This window comes from Periplaneta americana, chromosome 14 (genome assembly GCF_040183065.1).
Source record: "Periplaneta americana isolate PAMFEO1 chromosome 14, P.americana_PAMFEO1_priV1, whole genome shotgun sequence".
Classification (NCBI taxonomy): Eukaryota; Metazoa; Arthropoda; class Insecta; order Blattodea; family Blattidae; genus Periplaneta; species Periplaneta americana.
In genome coordinates, this window is record NC_091130.1 from 94,120,966 (window position 1) to 94,131,106 (window position 10,141).

Consider the following 10,141-nt stretch of genomic DNA (forward strand, 5'->3'; position numbering starts at 1 on the left):
GGCTAGAATGAACATCGGACCGGATACTCTGTTGTCGAACAGTTACGCCTGATGTATTGCAGAGTAGACAGAACACCAGGCTCACTTACATGAAACTGACGTTTTTCGAGTACACAACCGGAGTAACAAGTGAAGGAAATTGACGTTGTCTTATTGAAAAAAAAAAAAGTGTTTGCAAGTACTCTTACAGTTGATTCGACACTATAACACATATATTTTCTTTATTATTCTGAACTTGCAGTAACTTTATAAGTATCGTTTATATTTTAAACTTTAGCGCGGGTTTCCGGTGGATGATCAGCGAACTAACGTTTTCCGTATTCATAAACCAGTGTTAGCGATATGATACGATATGATATGATATGATATGATATGATATGATATGATATGATATGATATGATATGATATGATATGATATGGATCTCGTACAAGTAACCAGTCGATAGCCGGGGCTAGTTTAGCACGCTCGTAGTGCGGGCTAGCGAAACGTCTATGAATAGCACCCTTAGAGTTTTACTAATAAAAGTTGCTTATAGATATATTTTAAACAATGTTATAGTTTTACACAGAACAAGACGCACACAAGCCATGTATTTATTTTATTTTATTAGGTTATTTTACGACGCTTTATCAACAGCTTAGGTTATTTAGCGTCTGAATGAGATGAAGGTGATAATGCCGGTGAAATGAGTCCGGGGTCCAGCACCGAAAGTTACCCAGCACAAGCCATGTATATTTTTCTCACCAATAAACGCTTTATAGCTGGCGTTTTTCTATACCAGTGTTAAACAGTATACGTCAAAACTTCATCATTTGATTACGTCGTAACTCTTTCTCGTCATGTATTGACTGAATCTTGTTCGATTTGTATAACCCAATAATCGATATTACATAAGTTCATGTAAGATCGCGAATTCTTTAGAATACAAATCTCACACAGAAAGAAATGGGAAGGAGGAAGAAAATACGATCTCCAAATAACACCGGGTGCATTTCATCATACAATAACTCTTTAACATTTTCTCAGTATACAAACAGAGTAATAATATTGAAGGATATTTATTTTGTTTAATTACAAAAATATGTTTGCTTCAAATTGGAATACAAATAGTTTGACACTTTAATACATTTATTTTTGTATTTCGAACTTGCAGTAATTTGACTAGTAACAAATAAATGAATAATGGACACAGTGTCATCGAAGGAAATAGACGTAATGTATAATGTGAAATATCATAATGTAAACATATTCAAAAATATAATTACAATTCATTATAAAACAAAATAGGAAATAAGTACTGTACCGTAATTTCCCATAACTATGGTCCAGGCACCCAACTATGGTCCAAAACGCATTATGTACTACTTAGTCCCCCAAGAGTTCGGTGTTTGCCATTTAAGGCGCCACTGTGATGGAATTATGTTCCCCATAGATGCTTCTATCTACCATTACACGTGGCAATGATATGGATGCTTAACAAGGTCAGTGTGCATCGTTCTATTGAATGTGTGAAGACACGAAATCATTCAGTTTGTGTTTGTCTATTTTATTAAGCTCTCCTCTGTAGAACTGGTAAATTATAGATATGTGATGTTTGTACAATTAAACCTGGCAATATAGTGTTTACTTTCACGTAATAATTAGACTGGCATATGTTAAGGACTCTGCGTGAAAAATGTTTAACCTCAAGGCTAGAAGTCAGTCCTCAACTATGTACCACAATTTTTCGTGGACCATAGTTGTATTTCATTTTGAAATATTTGTTTTAATGAAATGTGAACAATTTGATTATTCACTTCTGCAAATACGGTATCTCAGTATATTCTAAAACACATTTAACATTATAGTCCAGTAAATAAAGAAACAGCCTGTTCCAGCATCAATGGTACCAGCATTAATAATGGTCCGGTAAAACGAAAACTTCAGGGTAGAAGGATCACAACCGTCCCTGTAAGTGACTATGAGAGCGATGAAATTGAATTGGATACAGATTATGATGTTTCCGGTGTACTCTCCATATTTACAAACAGTGAGTCAGATGTGGAAAAGAAGACGAAATCTGTTAAAATAATGCTAAAGGCACATAGTTATATGGTAGTTACTTATGAAGAGGAATTGTGGCCAGGGAAAGTTTTGGAAGTGAAGAACAATGGAGCTGTTGTTTCATGCATAGTAAGAAGCGACAATTACTGAGGTGGCGAGAAATGGAAGACATTTTATTCTATAGAAAGGAAAACATAATAAAACAAATTGAAGACTCCATATGCGTCTCGAAAAAGAGAGATCTATTTTCAATGTCAGAATTAAAAGAGAAGTGGAGATTCAAAGGATAGAAATAAGCCTACTGAATATAGTTCTCAGTATGGTAAATAAAATTTATCAGTGAATTTATTTGCATAATATTTTGCTAAGAATGTGTTAGTTTATTTTTATATCGTACTTTTGTTCTTTAATATACACTCACTGGCAAAAAAATCGGGCCAACTACATTTTATTTAAATTTTTTGAAAATTGTAGGATTTTTTAAATAATTGTATGTGTGCTGAGGTTCATTTAGTTATTCATTTATTTTGTGATACGTAACAATGTAATACTGAATACGTAATAGCCAACAATGAACTGAAAAGGAGATTCGTTCTTGCAATATTGTGTCTAAACTTCTCGGCCTCATTTCAAGCTATGCTGAAGAAGTCTACAGACTGGTAAGCTCTCTTGAGGCATTATTGGAGTACTTCATTGTATACAAATGTCACTAAGTCCTACCGATTCAGCAAAATGGTTGCATTGATATAAGATGGAAATAGTCAGCGTTATGTGGCTACAGTTCTTGGGACCAGAAGAGCCTTCCAGAAAATAAGACAAGTTAACGTGAGTGAGAGAACTGTAAGCAGACGTTTGGATGAATGTGGGCTGAATTCCAGAAGAACCAGCTAAAGGCCCAGAATTGCTCCAGCAACATCGTTGAACAGTTGGAAGAAAATTGAAACAATTTGTAAGTTTTTACATCTTTTAATTATATCCATTGTTTGGCGTTGAAAATAATAGCGCAAGTGATAATAAAAAAGTTTTTTTTTCTGGGAAGCAATGTTTTCTTCATTTCATAATGGGTTTTCTGATTCTTACCTCTTTAAAAAAATTGAGAAACTTTAGGTGGCCCAGTATTTTTGCCGGTAAGTGTAGTTGTTCATTATTGCAGGAAAATGACTTTCAGATTTCACTTGTTTATTGTGTATTTATGCAATGTGTACTAATAAAGAGAATCCATGTACTTTTAATTTATTTTTAATATTTCTGTGCTAGATTATGTTTCTGTCCTTAAATTAGAAACTCAATGTATTCATTTACGAATAATTACAACTCCAGCTATAGTCCATTCATGCTTTCAAGCATGAATATATGAGTGGACCATAGTTGGGCAACTCAGAATACAACTATGTACCAATGCTTATTATTTTTTTAACACTTGTAATTAAATAATTTCAAACACATATGTCAATATTTATTTAATATACACTTACAAGAGTCCGAAGCCAAAATTTCACTTAATCTGGATGAATAGTATTGAATATACAAAGAAAAATGTGACAAATGTGGACCATAGTTAGGGGAAACTACGGTACATACAGTCCATTATGACGTTTGTACTTTAAACTAAAAAAAATATATATAGGCCTACCTCTAAAACAATAGTTGCATGTTTTTTTAATTATTCTAAGCAGTTGCAATATTATTTATTAAGAAATCAATTTAAAAAGATAAACAGTAATGTTACTTTGGCTGCTAATGGTTGTTGTTCTATACAAAATAAGTATATTTACACATTTATAAACTACGAATAACAAAAGAATAGCCAGTTTTAGAAACAAATCAGTCTGCAAAGAAAGGATCTACTTCAGAGAAAACAAGTGGCATTCAAAGAACTATTTTATGTACACACGTGCTAATATGAACTATTTTAATTATTATTAGGACCTATTATCATAGACTACATAGTCAGAATTGACTTCTTGTGTTTATTTATTAATAAATCTGTTTTACTAAAGTTACGCTCGGTGGAAACACTTATTCATGGAATGGCCAAAATTCGTTTCACAAGTGTTGCTAGAGAATCCCATAACAATACAGACGAAGTAAGACATATCTCCTTTCTCTCTCTTTTCACAGTGAGACAAGATACATCACACAGACTCTAGAAGCTTGCAGACCGTTACTTTCAAGCGGTCCGACCACCCCCTCCTCCCGCACTAGCAGGTATGGTACCATTCAGCTGTAAAACATTTTCTGAAAGGAAGTTATTGTATTGTGAGAGCGCAGCTGGATCAGTGAAAGTAAGTGGTCAACGTTTTCAGTTAATAGTGCAACGAACAATTCTGCTGTGTGTGAGCTCTTCTGTAGTGACGTCACTGAAGCCTCTAGTTCAGGCCGGTTACACACTATACCGAGAGATGTGTAATGTGAAATGTGTGCCGAGAAATGCGCGAGCGAGACGAGACAGCTTTGTCCACACACAGCGCCGAGAAATGTGTAATCGAACCAAAGAGTACAGAATAGAAAATAGTTGCCAGTGTCGCGCGGTAGCCATCTTAATTTAATCTATCATTGTATTTTCATGGCCTAGTTGTGTTGTTTTAAATTTTTTGAGTAATATTTTGATAAATTTAAATATGTCGATCCAGTGTGCTGTATGACAGAGTGAAATAAAGAGTCCAAGAACTTACCTGGAATAATCTATCGTGGGTATGTATGAGAGACTAAAGACATTATATACGTAAATATCCGGAGTTGTTATCGTCTGTAGTTTATTAATATTTAAATTTAACTTGTGTTTACAGTTTTCCAAAGGATCCTGAGGTTAAAGATATTAGGACACATCGTGTTGTCGTTGCAGCACAATTTGTTCCAGTTACTTCAGGGAGGAGGATATGGATCGCACGACCTTATCATATATGTTTCAGAAAGGGGACTGTGAAGTATATATTTGCACCCTGAAGAACCAAAGATTAATTAGATGAACTTTACACTGATAGTTAACCATAGTAATATTGGTATATCTATTCACTACTGTGTATAAAGTAGGCTCGTTATGTTATATGAATTATTGTTTTCAGGAAAGAAGGAGACTAAAACGGAAGTTTGCTGAAATCTTTCTCTCCCTCTCTCTACTGTGACAGTTGTAGACGAAGTTGGGACCTCCATTATGTCATTGGAAGCTGATACTGAAAATTAAATTCGGGTTCTATCGAAGAAGAATAAGGAAGTTAAGGAAAGGATAGTTTTGTGTACAAAAAGAGAATAAGACATTGCAACAGTATAAATGGCGAGTGGTGAAATCAGTGGGTGACTTGAAAGATGTGTTGGAAACTGTGAAACAGAAAATCTTGTTTGAATACGAGTTTTGTGATATGCCACGTTCCATTTCAAAGACTTTTGTATCTCTTCTCAAGAAACATATGAAAGGTTAATGGTAAAAAGCAAAAGAAACAGTGCGATGGAAACGTACCTACCGGTAACAATTAATTTTCTTTCCCCTAACAAAAAAGAATTTGATACAGCTCTTCCTAATCTCGGACTCTATACAAATGGTAAAGTATCGTAAATGCAGTTCATTGTACAGATAAATGATATATTCATATTCTTAGCATAATATGAATAAAATGTTAATATACAACTAAATGTGTTTTTTCTATGTTTATTACGTTGTAGCTTATAGTTTGAACCTTATAAATCATCCAATTCCTTAATAAAAATATAGCAGTGGATCAAACCAACAACCAACAGTTTAATAATACTAAAAAGGTAAGTAGTTTACATAATTTCGTGGTGCAAAATATAAATTAATGAAATATAACTTTTGTTTATTTTCTTTGAGAAGTTAAATTTTGGTTGTTACTCCGTTACCATGAAAAGAAAGAGATTTATATTGCATAAAACTGCAATAAGTGTATTTGACAGACTCTTAGATGCGAAAGTGGCTCTGGAACTATACGTTTTCAATTTTTTCCCCCGGCCTTCAGTAACTATGACAATGTGGTCATAATAGAGGAGGTGTTGGAGCTTTTTTCATTGCACCCAATTATATAAAATATTTGGAAAAATTATCAACATCAGACGCAATAGTTCCAGCACGGATTACTAGGGAAATGACCAGTTTTCATAGTATTGCATCTTGGACCTAACGAGTATTATATTTGTAACAAGTGAGGGGGGCTGCAACAATACATTAAAATACAGAAGAATCAAATTTGTATAATTTTAATAAGTGTGGGCTACAAAATCGCATTAGAATACACAAGTATCAAAAGATTTTTTATCCTGAAAGTACAATACTTGTGGCTGCAAACCAAAGCCATGTTTTTATCATATTATAGAACTCGCAGAAGCCAGTGAAACGAAAGAAAATTGTGCCTTTCTTTGGTGTAATTTTTATGGAGAAATACCATTATTCCCTCACTATATTAAATGGCATTTAGGAAATTGTATTTCACTTTATCGCGAAACGGAATGATACTGTTCACTTTTTCATGCCCAGGAACAGCATTTTCTTCAGTCCAATAATGCAACCCCTTCATCACGAGTAGGCCTACGATGAAGAAAACTGAATCCTTAATAAATTATCGTGTTGACTAGCAAGTAATACATACAGTAATATCTAATATAAAATCATATCTTTTCATTGTTAAGTATTATGTGATCATGAAGTCATAATTTCATTCGTAGCCAATATTATGTTGACTGGCATTGCAAATTAGAAACCTAACCTAATTAATGTCTGATTGAATCGGTTATCTTCTTCCATATTTATTTTCTTCTTTTATTTGAAAACCTTCCCCGAATTTGGACATAACGAACAAAACTGTAAATTCATGTTTCAATAGAAAGGAAAATTATTTCAGGAGCATATTTTATTAATGCTTTATTTACTATCACAATCATTTCACTAAACAGGGATAAACATTTATTCAGCTATTGAGTTCAATAATTTGTTATAAATAAATGTTTTAAAATTTCTTTTCCTGCATACATCACATATTTTAATAATGTGATGTTACATTTCTTTTTCCGACGACGTCTTCAATTTAGTATTATTATAGTTATCGTCTCGTGTATCATACTTATTTGTACGACACCGAAAAATTTCAATGGCTGGTCTGACATATTAGAACAACTTTGCTGTTTTCTGAATTTAAAACAGCTGAAAAATGTTTTCCCGATATCTGTGTGTAATCGTAATCGTTGACAGAGGTCGAATGTGTCTTGAAAAATTTGCTGGGCTAGCGATCAGAGCGAGAAATGTGTTTACCTCGCGCGAGGTTGTAGTGTGTCACGTTCCATTTAAAACAATGCTTTCGATCTGACGCATTTCTCGGCGCACATTTCACATTACACATCTCTCGGTATAGTGTGTAACCGGTCTCAGGCCTGCACAAAGTTTGCGCTCTCCGAGCCGGCTCACAGCTCATGAGCGGAATGCAGATATTTTCTGCGCTCAGTATAGGGTGGACTGGAAGAAGGGGTGATCTCGTACAAAATATACACAAAAGGAAGTACTAGTACGAGTGTTTATGAAATGAATTCCCGTTCAGTGTTTGCAAAACTATCTTGGACTATTATTAATTAATACAGAAATATTTATTTTACAGAAATAATAGAAATTTTATACCTACTTAAATGTACAATATCATTTTGTTATATTTTTATTTATCAGTACATGAAAACGAGGTTTTATGCTGTTGGCAGCTGAAAGGAGCAGTAGCCTACTGATCGTAATGAAACATCAGTTACAGATGTTCGATGTCTGCCTTTATTAAAGTTGATTATAGAAAACAGTTGCTCACAAATATAAATGTTGAGCCAAACGTAGCAATCATCATTTTCACAGCCAGCCTGTGTAGTCGTGGATATTATTGCTAATGTTTAGTCTTGTAAAACTCAACCAGGCTAGTAGTATTATTCAAACTATCTTTAGCCCTTAGGCCACATTGAAGATCAATAAATCCGAGCTGTAAATTGTTAAATGTTATGTTTTATTTAACGACGCTCGCAACTGCCGAGGTTATATGAGCACATTTAAATGCAATCGACCTGGCCCGGAATCGAACCCGCAACCTCGGGTATAGAAGGCCAGTGCTATACCAACTGCGCCAACCAGGCCCACCTGTAACTTATATGACATTGTTTCAACTGATGTTGAAGAATTTATTATGATAACTTTAAACTTCTTTCCAATTAAGACAAGATTTTTAGTAGGTTATTTTACGACGCTTTATAAACAACTTATGTTATTTAGCGTCTGAATGAGAAGAAGGTGATAATGCCGGTGAAATGAGTCCGGGGTCTAACACCGAAAGTTACTCAGCGTTTGCTCATACTGAGTTGAGGGAAAACTCCGGAAAAACCTCAACCAGGTAACTTGACCTGACCGGGAATCGAACCCGGGCCACCTGGTTTCGCGGCTAGACGCACTAACCGTTACTCGACAGGTGTGGACCTTAAGACAAGATCTTGGAACCTAGAATTAAATTCATTTTGAATTTCAATTAATATTTGCACATAATCGTTTAACATGGCTTCATCACGAGCAGTTTCTATCGTTCGAAAGTAAGCCATATTCCCGAAACTGACTTACGAAAAGTGTAAGTTTACGACTGAAATCCCGTAATTTATTCAACATATCAATACTGACCTGGCCTTTTCCCTGAAGAGAGATATTTAAATTGTTGAAGATTAATATCTTTAGTATCTTTATGTCTGGACTCGTAATGACGCATTATGTTATGTTTCACCTTTCAAAATGTTGTGGCAGATGAATCACTGAGTATTTACTCTAGCAGCTATGAAAAAATAAGCATTTTCCCATATAACTTTGAAAGAATTTGCCTGATCATTACTTTTCCGCCTTTTAGATTCCTCCATACCGTACTGTAGCAGTAGAACAATGTGAAACAGTTACTGAGAATACGCGCTGCACTCCACTAGATAGCTGAGTGGTCGTTTCCCTCTCCTCTACCTATAGCAAGTCTTGTCATTCTGACGTATCTTCCTCTCCGATTCGGCGAGCGGAAAACACAGCTCTCCCGCTCCGAAAGAGCGCGCGCGCTCGTTGAGCGCCGTTTGTGCAGATATGCTCTAGTTGTTCTGTCCCCGGTATACTTGCACACTGCTTTTTCTTCTTGTAATACAGATGTAAGACGTCAACAAACTCAGGTCTATCTCCCTGGGTCAAGCATGTCAAAGTGGGCCATAGATAATATTTGTCATAGCTGTGGTTCAAGAGGACTAATAATATAATATACGTGGTACATTCATTAAGTTCTGAGACTGAGGGCATAGTGGCGGTGTGGTGCACTAGAACGGATAGGTGGCGCCGTGATATGGTACCTTGTCAGTTAGTCTCTCGTCCCAGCATCATACAGTTACGTGCATATAGTGTAAGCAGAACTACGGTCATTGTTGTGACGGTGATTTGAATGCGCGCGTCGGAACTCGAGTATGTTGCAGTTTGAGCAACGAGCAAACGTCACGTTCTGTCAGAAATTAGGCGAAACTGCTATAACCGATCATAACTGGAGACGAAACATGGTGTTTCCTTTACGATCCGCAACTGAAGCGACAATCTGCCACCTGGAAAACGCCATTATTTCCACGACAGAAAAATCCGCAACAAGACAGGTCAAAAGGCAAGGTGATGCTTTAACAGTTTTTTTTATTCAAATGGAATTGTTCACATAGAATTCATCCCACAAGGTGCAACTGTAGACAAGATCCTCTACAAAGAGATTCTTGGCCGTTTACGCAATTCAATTCGTCGTAAGCGTCCTGAGCTTTGGCATAGGAAGAATTGGCTGTTGCTACACGACAACGCCCCTGCACATCGCTCCATCCTTGTCCAAGAGGAACTTGCAAGGCAACAGGTCGCTGTTTTGCCACATCCTCCGTGCTCACCTGATCTCCCACCATGCGATTTTTTTCTCTTTCCCCTCATGAAATCAATCCTACGTGGGCGTAATTTTTATGCGGCCGAAAAGGTCATGACTGCCACAAGAGAAGCCATTCGGCATCTTCCTGCCAACATCTTTCAGCAGTGCTTCCAGCAGCTACACCAACGTTGGCAGACGTGCATAGCGGCCAACGGCGACTAT